We start from the raw sequence: 21247 nt of genomic DNA on the forward strand, positions 1-21247 counted from the left end.
GCAGGGCCCAGGTGGGCCGGCGCAGGGCCTACTCCGCCCGCCACCGCCTCGCTCGCTCGGCGCGGGGTCCCCCTCAAAACTAAAATTTCTGAGCCAGCCCTGTGACCTAGTGGTTAAAGGAATTAAATTCCACTTGACTGACTGGGATTTGAGTTCTGCCCCAGAAGCTCAGAAAACATGCTGGGCATGTGAGTATCCATGTCCAAAACCCTGACAGGATGGAGAAATGGAGAAGGGACTGTGGCATGGTCATGTCCCATTGAGGGGTGCTTTCTTCCCCTCTCTCACTATCTCTATCTCTCTGTCTCTCTGCTGAGTGCCCATATTCTCTATCAATTAAAAAACAAAAATAAAAACTTCTGTGCATCAGAAGATACCTCTAAAAAATGAAAAGACAATCCTGAGTTGTGAAAAGATAGTCATATCACCTATTATCAATAAAGAATTGGTACCTAGAATACTTAAGAACACTTCCGCAAATCAATGAGGAAATGGGCAAATAAGTCAATAAAAAATAGATGAAGAATTTGCATAGGCAAGTCACTAAAGAGAAAATTCAAAGGTCAATAAATATCTGAAAAGCTCCTCAGTCTCACTAATAACCAGGAAGATGCAGATTAATACACTGAAATACCATTTTATTCCCATAGCATTGGCAAAACTGAAAACAACCGAGCATTGTTGCTGTGGAGCTAAAGTAGTTCGATACACAATCAGGGGAGCAAAAAACCGCAACCACTTTGGAAAACCATTTGGCTATACCTAGTAAGGTTAATATCCTTGGCCTATTCCAGAGAAATTCTCACATATGCTACAAAAATTGAAAACGACTTGAACTTCTGTTAATGGGAAAGTGAATAAATGGGTTATGGTACATTTTCTTTCTTTCTTTCTTTCTTTCTTTCTTTCTTTCTTTCTTTCTTCCTTCCTTCCTTCCTTCCTTCCTTCCTTCCTTCCTTCCTTCCTTCTTTCTTTCTTTTTCTTTCTTTTCTTTCTAAGTTGCTGTAGGTCACAGGTACTCACTGGAGATTATGAAAGATAGAGGGAATGAGAGAGAAATAAAGTAAGAAAGTACACGACCTCCGCCCCCTTGGGAGGAATAATCATGCCACAGTCCCATCTCCTCCATTCTCCTCTTGGGCTTTTGGGCATGCGCACACGTGTGCCTGGCATATTTTTCAAGCTGCTGCCTGGGACTTGAACTACACAGTTGGCTATGTGGGATCAAACCGCTTTAACTATCACTCTACCCAGTTGGCTGAATTGTGGTATATTTTCAGACAATAGAGTATTATGCCATAGTTAAAGTGAATGAACTGGTTGAGCTCCATGCATCAACATAGATAAGTCTCAAAAACATAATGTTAAGGGGAAAAGCAGGTGGGAGAAGAATTATAAAAGCATGCATGAACATTACAAACCTCTAGAGGTTGGTAGGATGGGAATGGGAGAAGGTGGGCTACAAATGGGGTTTCAATTTTATGTATTGAATATGTTCTATTTCTTTACAAAAAATATAAACATGATAAAGTGCAAGCAAAGCTTGGGAACACATGTGCGTGTGTGTGTGTGTGTGTAGCAATATTATTAAATTTTTTAAAAAGCTTTAGCAATTGACCGAACTGATTTCAGAGTGTGGCTAAAAACTTGGCTCTGTCACTTGTGAGCCGGCTAACCTTAGTTTACTTAACTTCTCTCAGCGTTAGTTACTTTACATACTGACTTTTTCTTCTGATACATGTCTGATTATTTTTACATAAATTCTTTGTGGTTTGATTCTGATGTGTCTGGTACCTGTTTTTATTTTATTTTTTTTCTGTTAGCTGTCATTCATGGCTATTTGTGAATGTTGTTGGTTTTGACAGTGAATTCAAATTTCTTGGAACTTTATTTGTGGGAATTCTTGGAGGCCCCAATTTAAAGTGGTTTTCTCTAGAGATGATATATATTTGTGGCTGGCAGGTGCCTAAGGGCATTGCCAACCTAGTACCACTTTAAATTCTTACCCTGAGGGCTTTCCTTTTTCCAGAGTTACTGATAGTGCTGTTCCAGACTGAGAAACTATTGTTAGGGCATTTTATGGTTTTAAATTTTCATGATTTTTTCCCCCTTCTTTATCCAATGTCAAGATGTGAGACAATCAATTTTCCTTGCTGCTACCTGGAGAAGCTGGTTATTTCTAGCTTACATTTACACTGAGGATATATCCCTATGGGATCCCAGGTTAAATGTGGAAGAGCAGGGAATCTATTATTATACTCCCACCTTGTGGGGATCCTGTTTTCTGGGTCCTGTCTATTCCATCGAAAGAAACCATTCAGGATAGGGGCAATGGCTGCTCTTGGTTGGGGGCTGTCTCACACCTAAGGCATGGAAGATGGTGGCCACAGAGAAGATGAAAAAGTTGTTGGAGTCAATCAACTCCTTTTTTTTTGTTTTGGAGAGATTTTCGCTATAGGGCGCGTGCGCTCACCAGATAGACAGAGAGAGACATAGAGACAGAAAGCGAGAAATCACCCCCCAGGGGGTGGTGGTAAAGCCACAATCCCTTCTCCTCCATTCTCCTCTCGGGATCTTGGGCACGCACGCACACGTGCCCTGCGTGAGTTTTAAGCCACCGGATCCAGGACGTGAACCGTGGTCGACTATGTGGGAGTCCAGAGACTTAACCATTATGCTAACTGCTGGTTCCCTAGAGTCAATCAGCTCTAAGCTTCAACTTGTTATGAAAAGTGGAAAGTATGTGCTGAGATCCAAGCAAATTCTGAAGATGATCAGACAAGGCAAAATGAAATTGGTCATCCTCCAACAACTGCCCAGCTTTGAGGAAATCTGAAACAGAGTACCATGCCATGTTGACTGAAACTGATTTCCATCAGTACAGTGGAAATAATATTAAATTGAACACGGCACCTGGAAAATACTACAGAGTATGCACAGTGGCTGTCATTCATCCAGGTGATTCTGATGTCTTCAGAAACTTGTTGGAATAGATCAGTGAAAAATAAACCAGGTAACATTTTTCTTTAATAAAACGTGTTAGAGTTTGTTTAAAAAAAAAAAAATAGGGGCCAGATGACAGTGCATTGGTAATGCAACGCTCTGTGAGTTTGACCCACATGGGTTCTAGGTTAGTATCCATAGACTTCCCAGATTACTCATAATCTGGGGTTGGCTGAAGCTGGGAGTAGATCACAGCATGGGGATCCTGTTGGGATGCCTGTATCTCTCTTTATTTCTTGCTTATGAAAATAATAAATAAATAAATAATAAACCTAAAAAAGAGGATCAGCAGGTGGTGTGGTAGTTGGGGCGGGTGAATTCCTACATGGCTGACCCTGTTCCAGTGGCTTGAAAATCATGCCAGCCATGTGTGTGCACATGCCCAGAATCTTGAGAGGAGAATGGAAGAGAAGGGATTGCAGCTTGACTGTCTCCTCTGTGGGGGGTGATTTCTCACTTTCCATCTCTGTCTTTCCCTGTCTCTTCTCTGGTGAGCACATGCATCTTATGACAAAAACCTGAAAAAGAAAAAATATAGAAGCTCTGGGTCTAGCCACAGATTCAGTTGCTGCTAAAATATCTCAAACTAGTATCGTACAGGAGACTTGTGTTAATTTCTAGTCTAACCTAAAAGATGGGCACCTTGATACACGCCTGTGATCTCAGCAACTTGGAAAGACTGAGGCTGGAGGATCACAAGGCCCAGGCTGGCCTGGTCAACAAAGTGAGACCCTGTCTGAAAGAGCTGGCACAGTAGGTGGTGCCTGTAGTCCCGGTGGGGAGGCTGGGGCAGGAAGATCATCATACATTGAAAAACTGTTTAAAAAAAAATAGAAGCTCAAATTCACCTGGGTTAAATTAAAAAGCTTGCTTTAATTTTCTGTTTACTTCTCTGATTCTTACTTTCGGGTTTGTTGTCGTTGTTGTTGTTTTGTTTTTGTTTTTGTTTTTTGCCTCTGAAAATTTCTCTTTCTCACCAACTCTTCAAATACGTTTAAAATTTTTTCTTCCCCTTAATTTAATGCAGCATTTTTTTCTTTTTAAATGCTAGTGAGACATTTCCTAAAAATATCTCATCCACGATACTGTTGGGAATTGAACTCTTGCATTCTTTTAAAAACAGTTACATGAAATCATATCTGAGATTTGCTTGAAAATAACTTCACCCAAAAAAATATTGAGGCCAGCTAGTGACATGGTGGTTAAGGCAGATGGATCCCACCACACAGTTCAAGTCCTACACCCGATGGCTTGAAAAACACACTGGGGGGAACCAGCAGTTAGCATAATGGCTATGTCGCTGGACTCCCAAGTAGTCGACCACGGTTCACGTCCCGGACCCGGTGGCTTAAAACTCACGCCGGGCGCGTGTGCGTACGTGCCCAAGATCCCAAGAGGAGAATGGAGGAGAAGGGATTGCGGCGTGACCATCCCCCCTGGGGGGTGATTTCTCACTTTCTGTCTCTATGTCTCTCTCTGTCTGTCTGGCGAGCACACGTGCCCTATAGCGAAAACCTCTCCAAAAATAAAAAATAAATAAGAAACACACTGGGCACATGTGTGTGTGCCCCAAATCCTGAAAGGAGAGAGTGATGAAAGAGAAGGGATTGTGGTGTGACCATTCTCCATGGGGACTGCTCTCTCTCTCTCTCTCTCTCTGTAACTCTCTATGTGGAAGAACACATGGCCTATAGTAAACTTACATCAACCAGGTGGCATGATGGTTAAGGAAACTGGATCCCACATGGCTGACTGAGTAGTTCAAGTCCATGACCTGGGGGCATGTGCTAGGGACGTGTGTGTGTGTGCCCAAAACCCCAAGAGGAGAGTAGAGGAGAAGAGATTGCTGTGTGATCATTCTCTCGGGGGGTTTGACACTTTCTCTTTCTCTCTCCCTCTCTGTTTTTCTCCAGTGAGCACATGTATCCAATAGTAAATTAAAAAGTATATATATTGGCAAAATGTTGAATCTGGGTGATAGGCACTACACTATTCTCTTTACTTCTATGTTTGTTTGAAATTTTCTATAATAATTTTTTTAAATGACAGAAAAAAGGAGAATCAAGATATTTAAGATATTTGATCACAACATAGCTCCCATTCTCATTCCTTCAAGTGGTTGTCCAATCTTTACCAGCTAACATTGACCCTTCTACTCTCAGTACATGTAAAAATATAAATATCTGAATATAAAGATAAAAATTAGAGTTTTACCAATAGCTATTATCTATTGTCTTTACTCTGTCCCAGGTGAATATCCTCACAACAGGCCCAGAAAGTAGGCACTTTATGTACTATTATCTCCCTGTACAGAAGCTTGGGTACTAAAAATAACTTGTTGATGGGACAGTGGTTAAGCATGACACTCTGAGAGTCTGACCCACATGGAACGGTTCAAAGTTTGCATCTAGAGCCTCCCAGAATACACTGGGCATGTGTGTGCCCATGATCCTGGAAATGGCTGAGGCTGGGGTAAATTGAGACATTGAGACTCTGTTAGGCTGCTGTCTCTCTCAGCAGAAGAAATAAATAAACTTCAAAAAAGTAATTTGTTGATAATCAATTATATGTGCTCTTAGTGTTGAGACACTGCCTCAAATTCTGCATCTAAAATGACTGTAATGCTGCAAAACCCTTTTCCTGACCACACCAGTCAATTGCCTTCTCCTGCACCATGCTTTACTGGACAGAGAGAAAAAGACAAGATAGAAGCTCCCTTTCCTCTGTTCAGAACTTTGCAATGTCTCTTCTTTCCTCTAACTCAGAGGGAGAAGCATTTGCCCTCCCTTCCCCTTTTCTGTTCCATGGTTCCACTATTGATGATTTGCTGAACTCTCTCTTCACCTCACCCATGTTCTTGGCTCCATCATCAACTTCTTTCTGAGAATTTTCCATTGGTCATCCCTGCAACCATCTCCTGTGGTCAGAACTACTTCTTCATACCCACTGCCAATACCCAGAAGTAGGCCTGAGGCTTTAAATGCTGCAAATAGATTCCTAACCAGTCTCTTCTTTCTCCAGGCCAATCTTGTATTTCACACATGTTAGTTGCCATAAAATGCTGCTTCATGTTGACCTTCTGCAAAAACCTTTGTCATCCTAGAACCTACAGATGGAATGACAGTGCACGTGTCACAGAAGAGTCCCTCTGTGCTGCCCCACCCCCATTCTTACTCAAATGCACAGCGTAAACAGATCACAGTACTCTCCTCAACTCAGCCCTCCTGGAAACCCCCACCAGCAGAGGTGCCTGCAGGAGACACTATTTGCCTTGGAACCCTAAAGCACTGAGGGTAAGCTCTTGGGCTGCATAGCCAAAGCCTCCGCATAATCGTTTTGTTCTTAGAGGGAAATCGCAATGCTGTTCGTATGAACCCTCTGTTCTCACCAAGCTGCTCTCTCCGTTCCTAAGAATATGTCTGGCACTTTCCCACACTGGGTTTTGTTTTTCACTCATGTTATTTTCCCAATTTTGTTTCTCATACTCTCTTTGCCTACAAGCCTTCCTCCATGCAAGGTCCAGCTCAGATTCCAACTTCCACAATTCCTTCTGGATTGCCTCAACTGGACGTACTCTCTCTCCCCTTCAAGTCCTTCGTTGCCTGGCCCATTGCTCACTGCCTGCCAATGGACACGTAGGAATCTCACTATCTCTCTCTTTCTCGCCCCACCTCTTTATTTTGTATAACCAGTAGCTCATAAAAGATGCAGAGAGAGGATATTAGAAACATAATCTCTCTCTCTCTCTATATATATATATTCTTCTTAAGGTTTTTGCCATAGGACAAGTGGGCTCGCTGGGGGTGATAGAGACAGTTTTTTGCCATAGGACAAGTGGGCTCGCTGGGGAGGATAGAGACAGCGAGACAGTGAAAGGGAAAGTGAGAAATCACCTTTCAGGGAAGACGACCATGCTGCGCTCCCTTCTCCTCCATTGTCCACCTGGATCTGGGAAGGCATGTGCATGGGTCTGACATGATTTTTCAAGCCTTCAGGTCCAGGACTTGAACTGTAGTAGGCCATGTGGGAATCCAGTGCCTTAACCACTAGGCCTCTTGTCTGCCTCATAATCTCATGTTTTTATTTCCTAGGTAAAGAAACAAAAGTGCAGTAAACTTAAAAGACTTCCTCAAGGTGACACAGTAAGTTCAGCAAGCCTGGCTATAGAATGCCAATCTCTAGGTGCCCCTTCGGCATCATTCTCCCACATGATGCTACTTCTCTCACCAACCGAACACTAACCTACTTGCAGGAAGGGCAAGTACTTCATACTTAGTGTATATACTCTTTAAAAAACCCCCATACACATACCTTCCCTATGTCTGGCACACAGTAGGTGCTTCATAAATTTCTCTTGATGATGAAAAAGCAATTATATCTGGAAACTACAATATTTGTGTAGTCTAAAGTATGCAAGTGATTATTGTCTCTTTGAGAAGGGGATCACTTCAACATATAACCGCCGGAGAGAAGTGGTGATAAAAAATGCAATTTAAGTGTTCTTATGTAATCATCCAATTTTCAGAAACACAAAGGAAGGATATCTCAAGGCCATTTGGAGACAGAAGGGACTAGATCAAGCTGACGTTTTCTCTTTCTTGGCTGCCAGATAGTTCTGCTCAAAAATTCATTATAAAGATCAAATGTGGTAGCTGTGACATTTAATTCAACTAAGACGTACTGGGACAAGTTGCATACAGGACTTTGTGCTTGGCCAGAGTAGAAGATTAAAAAATGAGAGGCTCACAGGTTAATTGGGAAATAGTCACACGTAAATGAGCAATAAACACTTGCAAGATAGCTAGTACTCAAAGACAAGAATATTTACATAATAATAAGTATCTCAATTCCCTGATCAAATTGGCAAGTTTTTTTGTCTTTTGAACATAGCATTCAGTACTGACCAGAGTTTGGAGAAGCGGGCTCTTAAACACTGGTATTCAAGTGAATAATTCAGCAAAATTCTTATAAACCTTCAAAATATACATATTTTCTTAGCAATTCTATTTCTACAAGTAGACTTAATAATGTCCGTTTACCAAAGATTTTGCTACAAAGTTGTTTGATACATCAATATTTTTACTTGTAGTAGTAAAAAACTATACACAGCCTAAATAAATGACAGCCAATCATTCATTGAGTATTTACTATGTTCCAGACACTTGTCCAAGCATTTTGTGTAGGTTAGTTCTTTCAAACTTCACAAGCCTTTGAGGGAGAGTCTATCATTATTTTCATCCCCATCTTACAAATGAAGGACCGAGGCACTGAGATGTTAAGTAACCTAATCATACACCCAGTAAATGAAAGGGTCAGGATTTGGCTCCACCAACTGGCTCTAGAGCCCATGTTCTTTACCATTCGACTCCAAACTTCCAATCTTAACAGCTAACAATAGGTTAAACTCATTACTGCTCAACGTAAGTGAATATGTGTATGTTTGTATAGATGTATGTATCCATGAGAGAGAGAGAGAGAGAGAATGAATGTGACAAATGGGAGAGAGATGTCTCATGAGAGTGTCCTACTGCTAGGTTGGTGGTGTTCTCCCTGAAAGTAATGGGGGCGGGGAGAAGAGAGAGAACTGCTGGGTTATATGGATTATGCCACATTTTTTAAATACTATAGTTATTAAATATTATGGTGTATAGGTCAGAACAGTATCTGACCTATTCTAAAAAATAAACATACATCACACCCTCCCCATCTGTAAAAGTTCTCTGATCAACTGGCTTCTACCAGTATAGCTGTGCTAGTGCTTACAGTGAATATCTAGTTTTAAATTCAAGCCAATTGTCCAGTATTTTGAACATTATAAATATAATAGACATTGTTATGCACACATGTCCATGTGTGTACACACACACCTGAAACAAAAGTTTCATGAAATGGTATGTGAGTGTGTGTGTGTGTGTGTGTGTGTGTGTGTGTATTTGCATTAGGGCACGTGTGCTTGCTAGAGAGAGAGGGAGAGGAGAAAGCACCCCCTTCCCAATGGGGAATGGTTACTCCACAATCCCTACTCCTCCGCCTCTCCCTGCTTTCAGGATTTGAGGCATGCATGCATGCACATGTGCCCAGTATGCTTCTCAAGCTGGGTCCAGGACTCACTGTGAGGCTGGCCATGTGGGATCTAGCTGCCTCAACCACCAGGCCATAGAGCTAGCCCAATACCCGATCTTGTCAATATGATGCACTCCTTTTATTTCCTAGTGTATTCCATTTCCCGGCATTCTTCAAACCTCTCTTAGATTTAACAGTCCTAATGAATCATGTAATACCGAAAGTGTCCACCAGAGGACACCACAAGTTCTTGCCAGACATACTATGCAGAGGGATCTCCAGTAGGGAGGGAAGAGGGGGCAGGGCTGTTGTCTTTTGCAGGACAGGCCAAAGGGACCAGGAGCTAGCCCCTGGCCTGTGGGCAACGACCCTCTATCTTGGCCAATTACCTATTAAGAGGCCTGGCACAAAATCATCCACACAGACACTCAGGGTCCATCAGAGTCTCTGGACTCTGAATCTGAAACGGAAACTGCAGAAAAATGCAGATGGTCGACAGAGTTGACAGAGGTGTAGATCCATGAGGTGAAGCGATGCTAGAAGGGTAAAAATGGGTCATTAATAAGCCAAATTTCAGTAAGTTGAAGTTATGGGGAAATGATAATATGAGTAAACACGAGATGTAATAAGGGAGGAGAAGGATATGTATGCAGGGAAGCCTGCTGATGAAAAGAAGAGAACAACACGCGTCATCGTGCAGTCACACTCACGGCGGGACCCTGGGGGGAACCTCGAGCTCCCGATGCCAGCATACCCAGAGCGTCCAGCTTCGTGAGGCCCAGGCAGAGTTGGATTTCTTTTCTAGGATCCCTGTCTTCCTTAGTTCCCTGGTAGCCTCACAGTGAACTCTTCCTCCTTTTCCTGGCACAGCAGCTGCTGAGTCTCTTCTGTTCATCCATGGTGGTGAAGGCACTAAGTTTTAAAAAGGAAGAAAGACATTCCTGGCATATTAAATTGCATAGTATATCACTAGGGGACAGGCTCCATGGCCTAGTGGTTAAAGGTAACTAGATCCTATAGGGCCGACTACGCAGTTCAAGTCCCAGACCTGGCAGATTGAAAAACACACCAGGTGCATATGCATGCCCAAAATTCTGAAAAGAGAGAGAGAGAGATGGAAGAGATTGTGGCCTGACCATTCTCCATGGAGGGTGCTTTCTCTTCTCTTCACTGAGAATGTATGCTGTCCAGAAAAAAAAAAAAAAAAAGAAAGAAAAGAAAGAAAGCATATTACTTAATAACATCTCTTTATAATCTAATGCTTAAAATAAATTGCCAGCAGACATCTTTGCTTGCTGGAGAAAAACAGAGAGAACAAGAGAGAGGGAAAGTGAAAAAGCACCTCTCATGGGGTATGTCACGCTGCAAACCCTCCTCCTCAATTTCTCCCTCCTTTGGGGATTTTGGACACGTAAATGAATCTGGCATGTTTTTCTCCTGTGTCAAGTTGCCCAGTTTGGGACTCGAACTGCACAATTGGCCATGTAGAATCCAGTCACCTTAATCACCACACCATTGGCTGGGCCTTGTTTTATAATGTATACTGTGATATAAAATCTGGAAGGATATACACCAAGATATTTGCAGTGGTTACAGCTGAGTGATGGTGTTATGGGCATACTTTTTTTTTCTTTTTTCATGAGTATCCCTTCTTTTAAATGTTTTTTTTTTCCTGAAATAAACATATACCAATTGTTTAATGTTTTAAGAGTTTTAAGTGCCATTCTTGCTAACATTAAAGAGAAACTTTAAGAAAAAAAAAACAATATATTGGGACCAGCAGATGGTGTAATGGTCATGTCGCCAGACTGACATGGCTGACCACAGTTTGAGTTCAGGGTGGGGTGGCCTAAAACACACCAGGCACGTGTGCATGCATGCCCCAAATCCTGAGAGCATGGAGGAGAAGGAATTGTGGCATGTCCATTTCCCCGGGGGATGATTTCTCACTTTCTGTCTTTCGAGTGAGCTCACGTGCCCTATAGCAAAAATATCTCTAACACAAAAACATAACAATATATGTGTGTGTGTGTGTGTGTATTTAAAGATAATATATATGTGTGTGTATATATGTGTATATATATTTAAAGATAATATATATATGTGTGTGTATATATGTGTATATATATTTAAAGATAATATATATATGTGTGTGTATATATGTGTATATATATTTAAAGATAATATATATATGTGTGTGTATATATGTGTATATATATTTAAAGATAATATATATATGTGTGTGTATATATGTGTATATATATTTAAAGATAATATATATATGTGTGTGTATATATGTGTATATATATTTAAAGATAATATATATATGTGTGTGTATATATGTGTATATATATTTAAAGATAATATATATATGTGTGTGTATATATGTGTATATATATTTAAAGATAATATATATATGTGTGTGTATATATGTGTATATATATTTAAAGATAATATATATATGTGTGTGTATATATGTGTATATATATTTAAAGATAATATATATATGTGTGTGTATATATGTGTATATATATTTAAAGATAATATATATATGTGTGTGTATATATGTGTATATATATTTAAAGATAATATATATATGTGTGTGTATATATGTGTATATATATTTAAAGATAATATATATATGTGTGTGTATATATGTGTATATATATTTAAAGATAATATATATATGTGTGTGTATATATGTGTATATATATTTAAAGATAATATATATATGTGTGTGTATATATGTGTATATATATTTAAAGATAATATATATATGTGTGTGTATATATGTGTATATATATTTAAAGATAATATATATATGTGTGTGTATATATGTGTATATATATTTAAAGATAATATATATATGTGTGTGTATATATGTGTATATATATTTAAAGATAATATATATATGTGTGTGTATATATGTGTATATATATTTAAAGATAATATATATATGTGTGTGTATATATGTGTATATATATTTAAAGATAATATATATATGTGTGTGTATATATGTGTATATATATTTAAAGATAATATATATATGTGTGTGTATATATGTGTATATATATTTAAAGATAATATATATATGTGTGTGTATATATGTGTATATATATTTAAAGATAATATATATATGTGTGTGTATATATGTGTATATATATTTAAAGATAATATATATATGTGTGTGTATATATGTGTATATATATTTAAAGATAATATATATATGTGTGTGTATATATGTGTATATATATTTAAAGATAATATATATATGTGTGTGTATATATGTGTATATATATTTAAAGATAATATATATATGTGTGTGTATATATGTGTATATATATTTAAAGATAATATATATATGTGTGTGTATATATGTGTATATATATTTAAAGATAATATATATATGTGTGTGTATATATGTGTATATATATTTAAAGATAATATATATATGTGTGTGTATATATGTGTATATATATTTAAAGATAATATATATATGTGTGTGTATATATGTGTATATATATTTAAAGATAATATATATATGTGTGTGTATATATGTGTATATATATTTAAAGATAATATATATATGTGTGTGTATATATGTGTATATATATATTTAAAGATAATATATCACAAGAGACTGCCAACAGGTGCAGTGGTTAAGCACTGTGCAGAGGAAGCCAGGTCCCATATGGCCAAGTGGGGCTTGAATCCAGGGCCCGATGGGAACATACTAGTGCTTGTGTCCTGGATCCTGATGGGATAGAAATTTGAGAAAAAAGGATTGAGGCATGACCAGACCCTGTCAAGGAATTCTCTCTTTCTCTCTCCCTCCCTCCCTCTCTCTCTCATACATATGCTCTCTGGCACTAAAAAAGTAAGAAAAAAAATTATAGCACAGGTGATTAAATGTCTCCAGATGAATCACATGATTTGGGCTGGTGCCCAGAGGACTTACAAAGCAGAGGTGTCCTGGAGAGACCTTTCCCCAAAGGGGCCACCCTGAGCAGAGTCAGAGAAGCAAGCATCTCCAGGGTATCCGGGCAAATGGTGACAGTGGCTGAAGCAGAGAGCACTGTGGAGCATAAAGGTCACAAAAGTTTGATGTATTTGATGGATACTGGGTTTTTTTAGACTTATAAAAATTGTGAAACGTCTTTTGTTTTTTTAAAAAATAATTGATCTTTCAAAAGATGTAATTTGTGTGTAAGTTATGAAGCATAATAAGAAAACAAGAAAAACATATCCTTAACTCAAGCTTAGAAAACAGAACGTGACTAATATTTTCGAGATCTTCATATGCCCTTCTCTGCAACTACTAGGCAGGCTCCCTCCCTTCCAGAAATAACCACGCATCTGAATTTACTACTTTTTAAAGTTTATTTATCTTGTTTAGAGGCAGCATGTCACTACACTGCCCAGGCTCGCCTAAAACTTGTGATCCCCCTGCCTCAGTCTCCCAAGTAGCTGGGATTCCTGGCGCACACCACCATACCTGGCTATACTTCTGAATTTCGTATTGACATTTCCTTTCGGGGGCTGACCCTGTCGCTTAATGATTAAGCCTTGTGCATTAGAAGCCAGATTCCATATGGCCAACTACGGTTTGAATCATGACCCCTGTGGCTCATACGTGAATCATGCTGGGCACATATGTGTGAGTGCCCAAACTCGACAGAATAGAGAAATAGAGGAAAAAAAGACCATAGTGTGACCACACCTCATCGGGGGTGCTTTCTCTCCCTACTGAGTGCATGGGACCTCTGGCAATTAAAATAATTTACAAAACAAAAGCAATATATTTCCTTTATGATTTTATTACAAATATCTGCATCCTTAATGATAGGAACAGCTACTATTTGAGTGCTTGCTCTCTCTCGGCAGACACTATTCTAAATCCGTTACATACATTAACTCTAATCCTCACAAATATGTGAGGTATTTTTATTATCCCCCATTCAGTAGGTGAGGAAACTGAGGCAGATACTGATTAAGGGACCTGCTCAAAGTTAAACAGCTCATAAGGGGCAGACCCTGGTTTCAAATGCAGGTAGCGTAAATCTAGCTTCTTCACCCTTAACAATCAAGCTATCTGCCTCTCCTAAACAATATCTTGACATTCTACTTATTTTCAAATCACATTAAAATAGAATCATACTGTTTTCATTTTGTTTACCCAGAAGTGCACCATGAACTCTCACACAAGTGGTGTATTTGGGAAGTGAACCCTGAAAACCCAGCAGGGGAGCAGCGAACTGATATAGGGAAGGAAGGGCAGCCAATGCAGGATCATTATCGAAGATACCACTGTGGGTAAATATATCTTAATCACATCAACGGGTTCTGGGAGCCAAGTGGAATTTTTACCTTATAGATATCCCCCCTGGGGTAAGGGAGCTGGGGCACTTATACACACTGTGGCACTTTCCTGGCTCTCTGGTCTGCCATGTGTCAAACAGAACAGATGGAGGAACTCCTCTGGCAAGGGTTACAGTTCCAAATAGTTGGAGGTAGACTGGCCTGTGCCCAAATGGTAAGGTCCATAGGAGCAGGGTGCTGTCAGTGTCTGTTACCAATGACATGAGAGTTTGCAACTTCCATTTTTGGTTGTTATTGTTCACCATTATGCTATGAGATGCATCTTTGTCAATGTCGTTATAAACGACTGTGGTTCATTCATTTGCATTGCTATATTCCATTGTATGAACATGTTCCTTCTATTTATCTGTTCTTCTGTTAATGGACATTCGGACTGTTTCCACCTTTTTGTTTTCATAAACCTTGCTGCTTTGTACCTTTTGCCCAAGTCTCTTGGTGCATATATGCATAGGTTTAGAATTGTTGAGGTAGGAACTAGCTGCATCTTAACTTTTACTACAGAGTGAGTATAGCTGTTCTTCCAGGTATATCCCCATCAGCAAAGAATGCGATTTCTTAACATTTTACATCTTTGCCAAAGCGTGTTATTGTCAGCCTTTTAGATTTTGCTGTCTGGTGGGTATAAAATGTAAAGTACTTCATCTTTTGAAAAAAAAAAAAACCTTTTTCTTTCTAAATTTAAAAATCACACGTGGTCAAGTTCCATATTCATTTCTACCAATGTAATTTAAATGGCCTAAGAATAAAGACCCGGTAAGAATACTTGGAGCTGTGATGATAAGTGAATGAAATTATGTCGCTCGCATCGTTTGTCAACAAGGTCTATGACAAATACAAAAGAAGACTTTCAAATGTGTTAGTGAAGGTAGCAATTTGATTTATATGCAGGGCCTAAGAATGACACTGAGGAATGACACTAAAGCTCTTTGTGTCTATGACAAATTCAGCGTCACTTTATAGGCAAGTTTCACACTATTTAAGTGGTAGCTTTCCTACTCTGTACTCCTATGCAATATTATCTTAGAACCCTTCTCACTTTAGAACAAGTGGTTCTTCTAGATAGGTTTTCACAGAAGAAAACGTGGTCAACATTACTAAATTCTTTTTTTTATTCATCCATTTGTTTAGTTTTTGTATTTTTAATTAATTAATTAAACATGAATAAATTCTTGTAACATCCTTAGTGAGGAAAGAAGCACTTCTATGTAGAAAAGTTGTGGAGTTTCGTAGAACTGCTTTGGCAGATGACCACACCCTGTGAAGCCTGAAGCAATAGAAATTTATTCTGTCCCAGTTCTGGAGGTCAGAAGTGTGGAATCAAAGTACAGGGGGAGTTGGTTCCTTTGGAATGTTTTGAGGGAAAATCCATTCCAGGTCCCTTTCCTAGCTTCTTACGGCTGCAGGCCACCCTGGGTGCTCCTTGACTGGGAATTACATGCACTTTCTGCCTCATTTTCACATGGCCTTCTTCTCTTACGAGGATACAAGTCATTGGATTTAGGAGCCACCCCAATTCTGGATGATCTCATCTTGAGCTCTAATTTAAGAGGCCTGCAAAGACCTTTCTTCCCAAGTAAGTTCACTGTCTTAGCTTAGGATGTTATAACAAATCATATCTATTGTGAGGCTTAGACAACAAAGATTTAGTTCTTGAGGCTGTAAGTTCAAGACCAGGGTCTCAGCATAGTTGGGTTTGGCAAGGACCCTTTTCTTGGCTTACAGACTTCTGCCTTCTTGTTGTATCCTCATATGGCAGAACACCTTTCTCATGTTCATTTATATTTTTTATGCGAGAGGGTGCATGTGTTTGCTGGAGAGAAACGATGTGGAGTGCAGGTAGTGAGAAATCACCTCTTTGGGGGACTTCTCCACCCCTCCTTCTCCTCAATCTCTCCTTCTCTTTAGAATTTTGTACATGTACATTCACATGTCTGGTGTGTTCCTCACACCTCTGAGACTGGGATTTGAACCACAGGGCTGGTCATATGGGATCCAGCCCGCTTAACCATTATGCCATCAGCTGGCTCCTCATGTCTGTTCTTATAAAGGCACTGAGCCCATCCATGTGGGCTCAGTCACCATCATGACCTAGTTTTCTCCATACGCCTCACTTTCAAATACCATCACCCTGAGGATTATGGCTTCAACATAGAAATATGGGGAGGACCTAAATGTTCAATCCATAGTGGTTAAAAAGATTCTCTGCTTAACCAAATGTTAATCAGTTTCCTGGACCCTCTCCCAGGCCTATCTGTGCACTTCCCTGTAAAATCTCGTTTTAGCAGGCCCAACTCTCGTGGTGCAAGCAATCAAGTGCTACTGTTTGAGGCCTGGGCATGGGAGGCCTGTGTTCAATTCCGGATCAACCTAAGCAGGCCAGGTGCAGTACTACACACCTGTAATCCTAGCTAACTGGGAGGCTGGGGCAGAAGATCACTATGTGGCAAAACCCTGTCAAAATTGCCTGTCTTGCAACCAGCCGTGATGGTGCTGCAGTAACATAACTTCCAAGATGCTGAAGCCATGTGAGGGGGTCACAGTTACTCACATCTAGGTCTCCCTGTACACACTGAGTGTGTGCATGAGTGTCCAAATCCTGGCCAATGCAGACCAAGGATGGATTGCAGCCTGAGCACCCTGTTGGAGGTGACTGTCTCTTTTTCCCTCTCTCGAAAGAAATAAATAAACTTAAAAAACGAAAACAAAAACAAAACTCTCTCCATCCTATACTTTCCTGTGCACTCTCTCTTTTTAAAAAAAAAAAAAAAATCAGTTTTAGCAAACAGTTTAGCAAACCCTTCTAGGTCGGTTTATCAAGAAACCCCTACCTTCAATATCCAATCACTCTCAATATTTGATCAGGTTCTTCATCTGTCATCATTCCCCAGGTAATGTCTGATCACCTTGGCCCCTCTTCAGCAAGAATCTTGTTAGGTCAGTTTAGCTTCAATTTCCTTTACCCTTGAAGTTTCCTCTTACTTACCTTTCATCCTCTGACTGGGCTCTGGCTCATCCTGCTCTCTGGCTCTAAGTTCCTACTCGCCTATGCTGTATTAAAAGTTGAGCCCAATCTCTCTCTCTTTCCCCTAGTGCGAAATACCATTGCAGTAGTCCTCATACCTGTCGCAATGGTCCTCAATAGTCTTTTGTCCTGTTCTGTGTTTAACAAGTGTCACTGAATGTGTGTATATATATACATAGACATGCTTGGACAGAAGATGCGTGCACTTGACAGAGAGAATGAGAGCACCCCTCCCCCCCCCCCCCCCATTGGGCATAGTCATGTCAGAGTCCTCCATTTCTCTTTCTCTTCAGGATTTTGGGCATACACACACACACAGTGTGTTTTTCGACCTGCTGTGGCTAGATTTGAACCATGATTGGTCATGTGGGATCTAGTTCCTGATGCACAGGGCTTAATCCCTAACCTACAGGGCTAGCCTGAATGATAACATATATATCTATATATATCTATATATAGATATATATATCATAGTCACAGGTTTTGGGTGGACATATGTTTTAGGAGACCAAAACTCAGCCCAGTACAGGGGACAACAGAAGACATATTGGTGGGAGAAGTTAATTATATCAGATATTCAGAAGTTTTACTTCTCGCTCCTTTTTAGGGGGTAGGGTGGAAAAACACCACCCTGGTGAAATAGATGAGATTTCTTCCTTTGTGTTTTCTGAGAGTTAATACCTTTTCCCTAAATAGAGGCTCAGTAACAGATGTCTGTTCTCACTGCAGGGATTGTCAAGGAACCCAGTCAAGGCATCATGGTGCTAATATTTTTACTGGGGAGAATACAAATGACTCTCGAAGAAGGAAATGTATGTACTCTCTTAGATGGATAGATTGCAAGAGAATTTCTTTATTCTGGCTGTTATTTATTTCTTAAATTTTCTTCCCCAATCTTAATGCTTCTTTAAAAATAAATAAATAAACCTCTCCAAAGTTCTTCACTGGAGAGAGAAAGAAGTGACTTAAACCCATTCTGTAGTGTTCTGTTTATTTTATCTAAAAGGTCAGAAGTAAAAATGACAAAAATGTTATTTTTTTTGGAATACTTACTTAATTAATTAATTTTAATTTGTCTAGAGAGGGACAGAGCAAGAGTCAGAGAAAGAGTGAGAGGGAAAGTAAGAAAGCAAGCTACCAGGTCCAGGACTTGAACTGCAGTTGACCCTGTAGGAGTACAGCACCCTTAACCACCACGGCACCTGCTGGCCCCTGTTTTTTATTTGTTTGTTTGTTTTGTTTTGTTTTGTTGTTTTAGTTTAGAATCTTTCTTTCATGAAAAAGAGTAAGAATGAGAGGGCCAAACACCCTCAGGCTCTCACAGTGTCATCCTGCTACCAGCCATCTTATCAGCCAGAATTACGGGCATGAGCACATGCCTGGTGGGTACAGGTTGACTCAGGAACAGAACTCTGGTCTTCCATGTGGCTTCTTGTATTGCACAGCTGTGTGCTGCTGTTGTGCCACCATGGTGGAACCATTCCTTGGGGCTTTTTTTTGTTGTTTCTTTTTGTTTTGTTTTTCTTTTGCTATAGGACATATGTGCTTGCCAGAGAGAGACAGAGAGAGAGGCAAAGTGCAAAATCACCCTCCAGGGGCATCAGCCACACCGCAACCTCTCCTCCTCCAGCCTCTTCTTGGGATGTTGGGCACGCACACAGCACCTGGGGTGATTTTCAGGCTACTGGGTCTAGTACTCGAACTGGGAAGCTGGCCATGTGGGATCCAGTGCCTTAAGTTCTGTACCACTGGTGGCCCCCGTTCTTGGATTTTCGTTTGTTTGTTCCCTTGTTTTGCTTTTTCCCATTTTTCCATTTCCACTTCCATCTTTTCCATTTTTACGCTTGAAAAGTGGACTTGATTTATTGCCCACCATTAGTGTACATCACAGGTACACTAAGTAATGCCACTTACTTCTTCAGATGACTATTTGCCAATACAGCCCTACATTTCTAAGTAAGAAGATTGTATTCCTGTCTAGTCTTCCCTTTAAAAATCAGTGGCATTATTTTAAGAAAAGAAGTGTGATTATCCCCTTGTTGTGTCTATTTAGAGGACAGCTTAAATAGTACGGGAAGGTCGCCTACAGCAAGGCTGGCAGGTTTGGGCTGGAGCGTCTGCAGTGCTTGTACCATGTTGTGCTTACAGCGCTAAAAATACCAAATTATCACAGAGAAATACCTTTGAGAAAAAGACTAAACCACCTCCCCCAGACACACACACAGAAAGACCGATAATACCACCACATTCAAAAGCTGTGATAACTGCACCGCATCTGTGAACTCCATTTACATTACTCTTTTTCTCTTTCTCCTCTATATCTTTAGGCTTCCTTCCTTATAGTCAAAGAATCTCATGATTTCAATGTCAGGATGCTTAAAAGAACCATCTATTTCATTATGTTTCTTTTTCCAGGAAGAAATACAAACTCATAAGGTTAATGAATAACTGAGAAAGAACAAACAAGACGGGGTTATAATACACACATCTCCTAAAGCTCTGCCTGCATTTTAAGTAATTTTCTCAAAATGAGTATCAGCAATTGTCTGGATTGGGACCAGCAGATGGTGTCATGGTTATATCACTTGACTCCCACATAGTTGATCACGGTTTGAGTTCCAGACCCAGCGGCTTAAAACTCATGCAGGGCACATGTGCATGTTTGCCCAAAATCCCAAAAGGAGAATGAAGGAGAAGGGATTGCGATGTGGCCATCCCCACCCCTCAGTGGTGGGGGGAGAGGTGATTTCTCGCTTTCTTTCTTTCTGTCTCTCTCTCTGACTCTCAAGTGCATGTGCCCTATAGCAAAAAATCTCTCTTTAAAAAAAATCATTTGGATGTCGAATGAAATAATAACACAGAAACAACAGTCATTTCCATTATTTTTTCTAACCTTTCTTAAGAACTATGGCGGTTAACTTATTATTTACCTTGTTTTTAAATCTTTATTTATAAAGTTCTAACTCCTGAAATTAATTAGTTGAAAAATGACATTCGGACCTGAAGGTGGTGTGATGGACTCCCACATGGTGGACCGCAGTTTGAGTCCCAGACCTGGCAGCTTGCTCTCTCTCTCTCTCTCTCTCTGTCCCTCTCTGTCAAATTTAAATAAATAAATAAATAAATAAATAATAAATTAAATAAGTAATTCTTATTTTATTTATTTATTTTTAAAGGTTCGCCCACATATGTGGCTAGCAGATGGCATAGTGATTATGTCACTGGACTCCCACATGGCTCACCGTGGTTTGAGTCCTGGACCTGGTGGCTTGAAAATCACACCCGTGCTTGTGTGTGCATACCAAGATCCCCGGAGGAGAATGGAGGAAAAGAAATTGTGGTGCTGCCATCCCCCCCTTGTGGGGTGATTTCTCACTTTCCCTGTCACTGTCTCTGTCTGTGTCTCTCTCTCCAGCGAGCACACATTTCCTTAAGGCAAAAACCTCAAAAAAACATAAACAGTGCCCAGCGGATGATGTAGTGGTTATGTGGCCAGACTCTCATGTAGTCAACTGTAGTTTGAGTCCCAGACCCAGAGACCTAAAACTCCTACAGAGTATGCGTGCATGCATGCCCAAAATCTCGAGAGAAAGAAGAAGGGAGTTAATCACCCCAAAGGGGGATGATTTCTCATTTTCTGTCTCTCTGTCTCTCCACAAGTGCATGAGCCCTATAGCAAAAAAGTCTCTTAAAAAAGAAAAGAAGGGAACCAGCAGTTAGCGTAATGGCTATGTCGCTGGACTCCCACGTAGTCGACCGCGGGTCGCGTCCCGGACCAGG

General features: G+C 40.1%; 1 pseudogene; it reads right to left on the reverse strand.

Moving 5' to 3' along the window:
* LOC102485519 (ADP-ribosylation factor-like protein 8B) overlaps positions 1-6073 on the reverse strand; it is a 27848-nt pseudogene extending 21775 nt beyond the window's left edge.
* Between the last annotated feature and the right edge of the window lie 15174 nt (positions 6074-21247).

Source organism: Tupaia chinensis, unplaced genomic scaffold (assembly GCF_000334495.1).
Source record: "Tupaia chinensis unplaced genomic scaffold, TupChi_1.0 Scaffold000606_1, whole genome shotgun sequence".
NCBI classification, from domain to species: Eukaryota; Metazoa; Chordata; class Mammalia; order Scandentia; family Tupaiidae; genus Tupaia; species Tupaia belangeri.